The sequence below is a fragment of the Lichenostomus cassidix genome, chromosome 2 (assembly GCF_008360975.1).
Source record: "Lichenostomus cassidix isolate B80296 chromosome 2, HeHo_3.0, whole genome shotgun sequence".
NCBI classification, from domain to species: Eukaryota; Metazoa; Chordata; class Aves; order Passeriformes; family Meliphagidae; genus Lichenostomus; species Lichenostomus cassidix.
The window spans coordinates 133,537,719-133,549,964 of record NC_139482.1 but is presented as its reverse complement, the minus strand read 5'-3'; the positions used below and the strand labels follow the sequence as shown (position 1 = coordinate 133,549,964).

General features: G+C 41.9%; 1 long non-coding RNA gene across 1 annotated transcript; it reads right to left on the bottom strand.

Annotated features, from left to right (window-relative positions):
* Window positions 1-9,640: 9,640 nt before the first annotated feature.
* On the bottom strand, window positions 9,641-10,618 carry LOC146442329 (uncharacterized). Its single transcript, XR_014849579.1, has 2 exons — window positions 10,497-10,618; window positions 9,641-10,239 (listed from the first exon to the last, which is right to left on the bottom strand). It is a non-coding gene; the product is annotated as an uncharacterized LOC146442329 (long non-coding RNA).
* Between the last annotated feature and the right edge of the window lie 1,628 nt (window positions 10,619-12,246).

Below are 12,246 nucleotides of genomic sequence, written 5' to 3'. Positions count from 1 at the left end.
CCTAAGAGGGAACTGGCCTTTCTACTTCTTTAATCCACATAAGGCAGTGGCTTATAAGCTTTTAGGCATTAGTGCCAATGATCATTATTTCAAAATGTCAAGGATACTATTTAAAGTCTTAGTCCCTTTACCACCCTACCTCCCCTTGTTTTTCTTTTCTTGCACTCTTGAGAAATTGAATGGGAATTAAATCAGTTCCAGTTCACCTCTCCCTGTGACAGATTTCAGCTTCCCCAGACCAATACATCAGTGTTCTGTGACCTGTCTGTTAGGCAGTTCACTGTAGGTATAAGCTACATTAATTCAGTAAAAGGACTGGGGGGAAATGCAAGTAAGAATGGAGGAAAAGATACAGCGAGATAGCAGGTGTTTAGAAAAAACATCAAAGTAATGCATTTAATGTTGCTACTTTGGTAGCAAGATTTGTTTTCTAAGTATTACTAACTAGTTCATATGTCTCAGCTAAAACCTGGAAACAAAAGTCTTCTTTTAGCTATAAAAATGCAGAGTAAGCTTCAGAAGTGACAGTGTAATAAATTGGCATCCAGCCCACAGAGGAGAAAAGCTCTGGTCAGGTAGACATTCATGTACTCATTTATAATTCTAGACTTTGAAAAAAAAACACTTTGTCATTTTGTGTTGTCGTAAGAGTAAACTGCACTTTCTTTAAAGTGACTCTTCATTCCACTAAACCAATATATGCTCATACAGGAAAACATTGGCAAGAGTAATCTTGTTGATCTTGTGGATGAATAGAGTTCAAACACAAAAATACCACAGCCTTCACCCCAGTGTAGGAGTAGAGAACCATGGGCTTACATCATGGGAGGCAGAGGCACAAGGGCTATCCCCTGAGGGAGGGATGCACTGAGAGGAGCCAGAGAGGTGAGTATGGCACCAAATCCTAGCTTCAAACCTCTTCACTTCCTTCTTGTGTGGATTTGAAGAACGAAGTAAGGAAGAATTTCTTTTCAAATCCTGTTTTTAGTGTATTCTTCCTTCAAAATAAATTTACCAATCTATGTAAACAATTCCCATGGCCTCAAGTCCCAAAAAACATAAGTTTTCTCTTTCAGAACCTCCCACATCTGCCATTCTCCAAGCAGGCCAGAGAAACTTGGCCAATTTCAGCCCTCTGGCAATCCCAGAAAAGTCTATTGACAAGCCAAGGCTTGCCCTGTTATTGGGATTTTTTTTTACTTTTAATAACTCACACATCCTAGATGATGTCCCTCTTGAAAGATCAGCGCTGTGTGTCCCAAACTGTTTCCTTATGCAACTATCACTTTTTTTTTGTATTTTTTTGTTATTTTTTAGCAAGAAGCAGCAAAGAGCTCCTCAAATTATCCTACTCTTTATTGTCATGGGAAAAAAATGAAAAGCACCCAAATACAATTCCTAAATAGAAATTACCATTTCATCTGAATTTTCAAGAATTAAAGCTTCTAGAGTACCCATGAGGACCATGCCTTCAAAACACTTTCCATTTTTATGTAGTCCTTTTGTAGTTTATGTAAAGACTGATTTTTAATATTTCCATTATTAACGGTGTTAATTAACCTAGAATTGCCTTTTTACCAAACAAGGTGCGGCCAGAAAAGGAGATAAGAAGTAAAAATTAAGATCATGAATAGATAGGGAAACCTGGACAAAATGTACCACATTGTAAAGTTTTACAGACAGTCAGGTCTGCTGACAGTAGCAGTAGACACTGAGCTCTAAACTTACATCTGAATGAAATCATGTTCTTATTCTGGGCATATCCCACTCTCCTGTAGATTCAAGTGATTTCTGAAAGAAAAGAGATGTTACTCAACTCGCAGAAACATACCCAAAGAGCCCAAACTGTGAAAAAAGCCTCAACCACAGAAAAAGTTCAATGAAAGAGTCTGTAACTCAGATTAATAATGTGCAAATTGTAACTGTAATGAAAAATAATGTTGTTTTGCACTGAGCGTTTTGAAATCATTTGACAATGAATTAGAAGAACAAAAAAAAAAATCTAGCTTTAGCTGTGTCAATTCAAACCATTCTGTGATTCTACAGTTCTATGACCTGAGTTCTCTATCAACCCAGAGCAGTTTGCACATCAGCCCAAGTTTGGGAGGAGACATTGCTTACTCTACCTGCCAGCTATGGCCCCTGTTCCTCTCATTAAATGAGATGAATGCTCCACTCAAGGGGTTGCTATCTTCTCCGTTCCTGTTCCCAGCTAACTGAAAGCTGGTGAATGATCTTCTGATTTTAAAGAAGGGCAAAAAGGAGGACCCCAGAAACTACAGGCCTGTCAGTCTCACTTCAGTGCCTGGTAAAGTTATGGAGAAGATTATTCTGGGAGGTATTGAAAAAACACCTGAAAGACAACACAGTCAATGGCCATGGCCAGCATGGCTTCATGTGGCTAGCACAGGTCTTTCCCATGAGAATTCTTTTTGTGTTTTATAAACAAAGATAAAGTTTGGATGTTGTTGAAAACAGCGTCCCAAGATTTGCACAGTGCAGGCCTGGCCAATCAGGCCTAGGGGGAGGTTTCTGGCTGACCAATCTGGGTGACCTTTGAAAACTCTATATATATGTTGGATTCAAACAATAAAGTACTTTTTCTATGCCACGCTGAGAATTGGGGCTTTCCTTCTCTGCTAGCGGCTCAACAGCGACAGCTTCATGAGAGGAAAGTCCTGCTTATCAAATCTGATTTCCTTTTATGACAAGGTAACTACTTACTGATCAAGGGAAGCCAGTTGATGCAATCTTTGGATTTCAGTAAAGCCTTCAGTATTGTCTCTTATAAAATCCTTCTGTAAAAAAATTTCCAGCTCACAGCTGGATAAACATCATGGGATGGGTGAGCAGCTAGTTCACAGGTTGGACACAAGGGGTTACAGTGAACGGGGTGACATCAGACTGGTGACCTGTCACTGGTGGGGTCCTGTAGGGCTCCATCCTCAGCCCAGTTCCTTTCAACATCTTCATAAATGGGTTGGATGCAGGATTGCAAGGGATACTGAGCAAGTTCACAAAAAATACAAGACTGGGAGGAGCTGTTGTCTGCCTCAAAGGAAGGAAGGCCCTGCAGAGAAACCTCAACAAATCAGAGGCCTGGGCAATGATGTGAAGTCCAAAAATGGACAGTGGCAGATTCTGCTCCTGGGGTGGGGCAACCCTGGATGTACAGACAGCACAATGAGATGCAGAAAGCAGTACCATGGAAAGGAACCTGGGTGGCATCAGGCACAGCACCACCACCCAGGCAAAGGAGAGGATTGTCCTGCTCTGCTCTACACTGGGGTGGCCTCACCTTGAGTCCTGGGGGCAGTTTGGGGTACCAAAATATAAGAAATATATTAAACTATTAGTGTAGAAAGGAGAGCAACAAAGATGGTGAAGGGCCTTCAGGGGAAGCTGTGTGAGGAGTGGTTGAGGTCACTTGGTCTGTTCAACCTGGAGAAGAGGAGACCCAGGGGAGACCTCAATGCAGTTACAACTTCCTTGTGAGGGGAACAGGAAGGGCAGACATTGAATTCCTCTCTGTGGTTCCCGTAACAAGACCCAAGGGAATGGCCTGAAGTTGTGTCAGGGGAGGTTTGGGTTCGATATTAGAAAAAATTCTTCCCCCAGAGGGTGGCTGGGCACTGGAACAGCTCCCTGGGGAAGTGGTCACAGCACCAAACCTGACAGAGTTCAAGAAGTATTTGGACAATGCTCTTGGGCACATGGTGTGACTCTTGGATATATTCTGTGCAGGGCCAGGAGTTCCACTCTATGGTCTTTGAGGGTCCTTTCCAACTCAGCTTATTCTGTGACTCTATGACTCTGTGACTCTGATTCTGTGATTCTGTGTGTGTACAGAGGTCTGTACATGGTGGCAGTGCTGATTAGACTCATGAGTCTCAAGTGAGTAGATTTTATGCCAAGATAGAAGCAATAAGTTACAACAAGGAAACACAAAGATTTATTTTTGCAGCCGCAGTGTGCATGCATTAATAACACTGTGTGTGATAATTAATGAAAGACTTTTCTGCAGCTATTTAGAAGAGTACTATAGATTCAATCTTAAAAGAGCTGATGGATGGCAATTTGAATACATAAGGAAGAAATTGTTTGTTTAATCACTGAACACAATGAATTAGGATTGCATGTTATTTTAATTCCATGGGAAACATGGTTCACTGCATTTGCATTTTCAAAACTATGCTTAAAAAGAGCCAGCTCTGTAGCCTAAGAACCAGACATTTTGCTGCCAAACAAGGATACACATTCAAACCTTAGGCTTGGTAGGAATTAGATAATAAAATCTGGGGTAGAAATTAATAATCTTGATTTAGGCCACAGAAATATTATGAGTTCACAAAGGTAGCACTGATAGTTTTGCAGAAAGTGTAGCAAGCTTTTCCAGAGATCTCCATGCAACATCAGCCTACACTCTGTGTATAAAGACATAAATGAAACACATAGAAATGCAAAGAGGTCTCATCTTTCCATTTTATCTCATCAGCAACTCAGTGATTCGACATCTCTGCCTCTAACTCAGAACACTCAGTACATACTTGTGCTCTCCTCTTGTAAGGAAACAGCAATTTGCTTCATTGTAGTAGAGCCTATCAGAGACTAAATGGAAAGAGCATTTGGAATTGCTGAGCCTCTACCCACTGAGCTGGCGAAGAATATCTTAAATGTTCATGTTCTTTGAAAATAAACCCTGCATCATTTAGTGACTGTAATATATACTCAAGCTTTCACAGATCCCATCTTAAACATGTACTTGGAAGCACAATATCAAACTCACCAAAGGGAAACTTTCTTTTGTGATTGTTATTATAAGGCTTATTCTTAATAAATTTCTTACCAAATTGCCTCAGGAATATCTTTATATAGTGCAAGATACAGCATAGTGTTACTGTATTTATTTACTTATGCAAAACCCAGAATCTCAAGGGGATAATTAAACCTGATTAAGTATGAAAGATTCCTTTTTCCAACAAGAAGATAAAAGGTAACTCTTCAGTAAGTCACTATTTTGTATGGATACACAAATTAATCTTAGGGAAGTAAATTTCATCAGCTGTCATTCCACTGTGATGAGGAACTTTGGTGACTTTTAACAGTGGTAAAATTGTCTTGCTGAGGTATCTGCCCCTTTTCCTGACTACAGATTTTAGAAATTAAGTGTTTTTATAAAGCATAGTCAGAACTAAGTTCTGGGGGGGGGGGGAAAATTGCAAGGGAAGGATGGAAATTGAAATTGAAAGGTTATCATCACTCTGAAAGATTAGCCAAAAAATTACCCCCCCATATATTGTCACTGTCCTAGTAATTGGATAGATATTGCTGCATCCTTCCACCTTTTCTCAGTCTTTATTTCAATATTTGCTACTTTAACTATTATATAGTAACATTTATTCCATCATGTTTTGGTAAGATTTTCTGTTTACGTGTATTTCTGTTTAGTGGTTTGTGCAGTGCAGCAAATTTTGCTGGGTTTTTTATCCTATCTTCTTTGTTCCAAGTAGCAGGTAATATGAAATCAAAGCCATTGAAAAATTGTCACATATTACAAGTAAAAGAAGTTCAGGATAGAGTTTATAACTGTAAGTTGTTTCTGCCATCTAAGCTTCTCTGATCCATAGATGAAACTTCACAAAAAGATGCATTTTGGTGAGTCAATTTCCTTTATATTTTTGGGATGTGTAAGTGAAGTTACCTTGATTGGTTACTGCCTTCTATAAACTAAGACAGCCTGGCTACATCTGCTTCTAGAACTACATTTAAATAGCTGGAACTTGATTGCACATAGTTTGCATTTAAAAGCATGGATGTTTCTGGTATGTGGCTAGGATTGCAATTAGTGTGTTCCTTGATTCACGCATAGAAGCCTAAGCACAGGCAAATGGGATAACACACAGATGTAGTTCAGGTTTGTGTTTGTGCTGAGAGTTTCTCTGTGGTTGCAAAAAACAGATCAGGAGGAGGAAGAAAACAAGATTTCTTAACCACACAGTCAATACTACCGTTCCAGCCTGAAATATTTCTTTAATGACTACACTTAGGGTAATACGGTCTGTATGTTCAAATTAGGGAACTGAGGCATGAGCTTCAGTCACACTGAGGGAATGGGAACATGGAATCACATTGTACCAAGGTTTCTTAATATCTTTATCAAATGATGGAAAAGAGGAACTAAAGTCTATTATGCATGCTTTAAAAGCAGAAAACAGTACATACAACTACAGATCTCATTTCCTTCCCCTCACATTTGTGTCTGATTGTGTTTTCTCGTAGCCCAAAAGACATTTGATGAGCTTAATATGTAAATAGAGGTGTCTATTAGAAGGGTTAATTCATATCAGTTCATTAAGGACAGACAATGCCAAATTGAGCCTGTGTCGGTCTCTGCTGACTTTCTTGGCTATCATCCATCTGGACTTACGTGAATATGATAGTCTATTGCATGAGATATTAATAGATAAACCATGAAAAATAGAAGCAATAAAAGCATTATGAAAGTCTGAAAACAGCTGTGGGTAGTGTTGAAAGGTGGAGTATCAGGTTGGGAGAAGAAAAAGGAGCTGCAGTGCAGCCCTGCAAGGCTTGGTTTGGGGAAGAGTTTCGTTACAGATTTTGTCACAAAAAGCAGCATGCTTTTAAGACTTGCTGATGACACATAGTTGAACAGCAACAGCAGAGGGAGGTCAAAATAGCATACAAGGTAGGCTGGTGATCCCTGGCAGTAGAGGGACACTAGAAACAATAGTGGGACTAGGATGGAATTCCAGGTACATGCCCATGTGCAAAACAACTAGTATGAATTTTAGGTATAAATTGGCACAGTCTCACAGTGTAAAATGAGAGGCAGTGGGACACTGTTAGGCAATCACAAAATGGCTGCATGTTCTCAAATATTGTAATATAAATAGGACATACAATGCAAAGGGTTTTTCCTCTACCAGAGCCTGTGTCGATATCATTTCATAAGTATGGATGGGATGAGAAGTGACATCACGGACAGCTCTGCCTCAAAGGAGGTTTGAATGAATGAAGGCTCTGAATAGAAAGAATAAACAGATTTTATCCAAGCTTGTGTAGAGCCTTTTTAAGGCACAGAGCCTGAATCCTGTTTCAATTAACTGTTTTCTACCTAGGAAAACAGAATTGCTTTTTAACAACTAATCATAGTAGATAATGTTTTACAGGGTAAAGGTAGATGATGTGTACTGTTCTCATTCGTACATGTAAGATTTACTGAAGATAATTATCTGCTTGTAGTGAAGCAGTGCTGGGTCTCAAGAGGATTACAGGAAAAGGCAGGGGTAGGATGTGATCTGGTAAGATCTGCTTATCAGTTACTAGAAAGGGAGGACAAAAATTCCAAACTGTCACTGATGAAAGTAAGGCCAGACAAACTGTCAGTGGCTCGTCTCTGGTCTGCCTTAGTGAGCCATGAAGAAATACTCAAAGGGCTGATTGTGAGAAGACTGAGTAAATTCTAGCACATCCCTAATTATTTGGTGTAAGGTCTTCAAAAAGGTCAGTTTTAAAATGAAGCAACCAAATTTGGTGCTGAGACATCTTAACCTTCTCAGCTGGGTTTCTTTCCCAATACCGCTTTAAGAGCAGATTGAATTGTTTCCACAAGCCCAAAAATAAGGGACCATACAGTTTATTTAGTTGCATTAGCATGAAGTTTTAACTTGACACAGACACAGACAAGGACTAAGATCACTATAACTTTCGTGTCTAAATTCCAAATTAAGAAACACACTGAGATTTTACATGAGGTAGTTGATTTAGAAGGCCAACTGGTTGTTTGGATTTAACCAGTGATTGAATTAAAAAGGCTTCTCTCTTAATTTCCTTAACAATAAGCCCACAGAAATAACCCTTGTCAACACAGTTTCTCAAAATTCAGCATCCATCAGCTCACACAGACTTTCTGTACATTTGTCACCATGAAGTTGACCCACTCTCTCAGGATCTCCCTATGTAGCCTATCTACAGGAATCAGGTTTTCATGGTTTATCTATTACTTTTCTGTAGCTCAGAGCCCTCAATGATATCCTGTTTCTGTTGTTCTATTGCTAATAGAATGTTGCAGAAATCAGAAGAGGCCTTCCCTGTTTGGTTCTTAAAGGCAAATTTATAGCAGGGAATAGAACTAATATTGGTAAAATTATTTAGAGGAAAGTAAGCTTGAGAGAACATCTAAACCTGTTAGTGCTTTCAGTGCTTTCAGTGCTTGACATGAGGAAGTATATGAGGACAAATTCTTTCAGTCTCTCTCCTAGTCAGCTGCAGGGTTGTGTCACCTCACAATTCTGGGCTTCACTGAAGCTGTGATAAAATTCATGATCTTACTCCCAAATACCAAGATGGATTTTCTCACAACAGTACCTCGGATAATTAAAAGGGTAAGATGCCTCAGTGCCAAACATGGGTACTTCTTGTTAAATTGACCTTTTTGAAGGCCTTACACCAATAAAGCCCATCTTTCCAACATGAAGACATGCTCTGTGTCCTGGCTAAGGGGTTAATTTTGTTTGAAAGGCAATGTCTGCCATCTGGGAAAAAACACAGACATAGATGTAAACTCTCCCTTATTTTTAATCCACATTTCTTGGTTAAGTATTCAGTGGTTTTGGTAGTCTTACCCTCTGCTGTCTCTCCATTTACAGTGATAAGACACTCCATTACTCTTCACCCCTACACTCCTGGGAAACTCTTTTCTTCTTCCTAGGTGTTGCATACACTCAGTTTTACCACAAGGTCCTCATGTTCTTTGGTTACCACTGCTAACGTTCAAAAGGCAAAAGCTAAAGTAAGGAGGTTTTTATACTTCCTGCTGCTGCCACCTTAGTGGCTGGAGAAGACTCTGTCTTCATGCCTGTATAATGTAGTAGGAAGATCCTAGACTAAACAGAAGGGGAATGCTATCTCTTGCTCATCAGCGGTAATTCTGATGATGATCTCTCAAAGATCTGTATGGAACTCATAAATTCTCAGCAGCATATCTGGGACAGCATCTATAAGTGTCATTCTGCACTTGTTCACTGACAGAGACAGGGAATGCAGCCATGGATTCACGGAGGACTGATTACATCATGGATGACATGATGCTGGACAGTGCCAGCCTGCCCATGCAGTCTCCAGAAACAGGGCATCCCACTTTGCCTACAGTACTGTCCATCTGGGCCTACTCATAATCTGATACTATAGGTCCTATATTTAATCTTGGTTTATGAGTTTGGAGAGAATTGGAAAACAGAAGCTGGAACAACTGTGCTTCCAGTATTGACAAGGACACTTATTGGCCTGTTTGTGCTAAGCATCCACATCCAGCAAGAAAAAAAGAGTACTGAATACAGATCCTGTAAGAACCTACCAAGAGGCTTGAGAAAGATGCTCGTTGCCATCTGATTTAACCATGTAACATACCATCAGCTTGGTTGTGGTTACTCTATTTGGTATACAGAAGGTCACAGAGATAATATCTGTGTACAGGGTTGGTGTTGCTGACTGTAAGATGTCCTGCTCTGTGGCCAGTCTGCTCTGCTAGCTGGTAGAGAGAATGGATGGGTTACTGCTCCCACTGCCCCAGCATCCTCCTAGTGAGTTTGCCGTGCTGCTGAAGCCAGAAAAACAGCACTGCTGCTTGAAGCGATTAATTTTATTCATTAAAAACTAATATAAAGTATGGAAGTAATGGGAAGCCATCTTTAATTCATAAATTCCCAAAGATACAATAAATTTTTAATTGTCTTAAAATTGTAGCCTCGTTTAGTGCAATCTCAGTTCCCCACACAAGAGGGCAGCTCTTCTTTCCTTCTGCTCTGCTATTCCTCAGTGAAAGCTGTCCTTTTCACTCTGACTGCAGGTGCTTCTGCAACACAGCAATAAACCAAACCAGCCCTGAGACTCTCGTCATTATCCACTCCAAAACCACCATCTCACACAGAACAGCCTGGTTTGTGAGGAGCAGCCCTCAGTACTCTATTTATCTAATTCCAGCAAGTAGCAGTAACTGGTTTGTGCTTGTGCTGGTTTTGCCTGCAGTAAAGTTAATTTTCTTCACAGTGGCTGGCACGGGGCTGTGTTTTTTATTGTTAAGCAGAACTTACACAGAGCCAAGGCCTTTTCTGCTTTTGTCACCCTGATCTTCCCGCCCGCGGGAGGCCAGCAGGTGTCAGCAGGAGTTTGGGAATGGGACAGATGTGCACAGACCCCAGGAGCGGCAGAACCGCCTTGCTGATGATAAAAAAAGACGGATTAATTAAAAAAAAAAAAAAAAAAAGTAATCCAAAACCCGAAAGCAAAACAAAACATAAAATACCACGACTTTTTAAGTGGGTGGTGATCTTAAAAGAACCGCCCATCCTCCGCTCTGGCTGAGTCCCGCTCTGGCGGAGCTGCCGGAGCTGCTCAGGGCTCTCTGCACAGCGCTCGGCTCCTTTCCTCCCCTCTCGGGCTCGTCCCGCCGCCCAGCTCCCTGCTGGGGAACTCACCGGGAACCTGCGGGGCTTTGGCACAGACACCGAGTGCTGTGGGTCTGGGGGCTGCCTGGGGCTCTCCACCTGCCGCCAGACCCTGTCCTGCTGCCAGAGCTCCGGCAGGGGAGGGAAGGGAAGGGAAGGGAAGGGAAGGGAAGGGAAGGGAAGGGAAGGGAAGGGAAGGGAAGGGAAGGGAAGGGAAGGGAAGGGAAGGGAAGGGAAGGGAAGGGAAGGGAAGGGAAGGGAAGGGAAGGGAAGGGAAGGGAAGGAAGGAAGGAAAGGGAAGGAAAGGGAAGGAAAGGAAAGGAAAGGAAAGGAAAGGAAAGGAAAGGAAAGGAAAGGAAAGGAAAGGAAAGGAAAGGAAAGGAAAGAGGAAAGGAAAGGAAAGGAAAGGAAAGGAAAGGAAAGGAAAGGAAAGGAAAGGAAAGGAAAGGAAAGGAAAGGAAAGGAAAGGAAAGGAAAGGAAAGGAAAGGAAAGGAAAGGAAAAGGAAAGGAAAAGGAAAGGAAAAGGAAAGGAAAAGGAAGGGAAGGGAAGGAAAAGGAAGGGAAGGGAAGGAAAAGGAAGGAAAAGGAAGGGAAGGGAAGGAAAAGGAAGGGAAGGGAAGGAAAAGGAAGGGAAGGGCAGATCCTGCAGGAAGGGCAGAGCGATGCTCTGGCTGCTCTGCTCAACGCCGAAGCCACCGCGACTCTCCTCTTCCCCTCCCAGTCAATCCACCCCTGTGTACCTCATGGCAAATGAGAGCCGATTAATTGAAAGTTACTTACTTGTCAATTAAGTTGCAAATTAATTTATTTTTCATCTCTTGACAAGTGCCTGGTGGCTGAAATGTGCGCCAAGGTGGTTACCATAGAGAATTTACCATGGTAACTTGTCCTTTGACAGCTTGCTTGTGTATCAAAGTCTTTTTTAAAATATCTGCCTTCCCAAAAAAACCTAGAGAAGTCTGGCTAGAGAGACAGCAGTTATCCACACTTGGGTTAACTGCCCATCATCAGCCCTCTGCACGGGTCCTGCACCACAGCAAGGTGTTTGCAGGAACACAACACAGTTTGTGTTCCTGCAAACACCTCATGGATCCCTTTTGTTACAAACCAGAAAAAGGTCCCATGGGGGCCTCAGCACTGAGGAGCAGTGTTTCTATCCTCCAGCAGCTGTGGTGGATTGTCAGGGTACCAGACAGGTGAAAATGCATTGCATTATCTCCAGCAGTGTTTCTTCCAAACTGAGGCAGCCCTTTGATAGAATCATGGAATGACCTGGGTTGGAAAGGACCTTAAAGATCACCTGGTTCCATCTCCCTTGCCATAGGCAAGGAACATTCCAGCAGACCAGGTTGCTCAGAGCCCCATCCAGCCTGGTCTTGAACACCTCCAGGGTGGGAATTCCACAACTTCTCTGGACAAACTGTGCCAGTGTCTCACCACCCTTACAGTAAAGAATTTCTTCATAATATCCAATATAAATCTGACCTCCTTCAGTTTAAAACCATTTCCCCTTGACCTATCACTAAACATCCCTGCAAAAAGTCCCTCTCTGGCTTTCCTGTAGCCCCATTGAGGTACTGAAAGGTGCTCTAAGGTCTCCCCAGAGCCTTCTCTTCTCCAGCTGAACAGCCCCAGCTCTCCCAGACTGTCTTCACAGCAGAGGTGCTCCAGCCTTCAGATCATGTTCATGATGCTCCCCTGGACTTGTTCCAAGAGGTCAATGTCTTTCCTGTGTGAGGGAGCCCAGTGTTGGACACAGTGCTCAGGTGGGGTTTAACA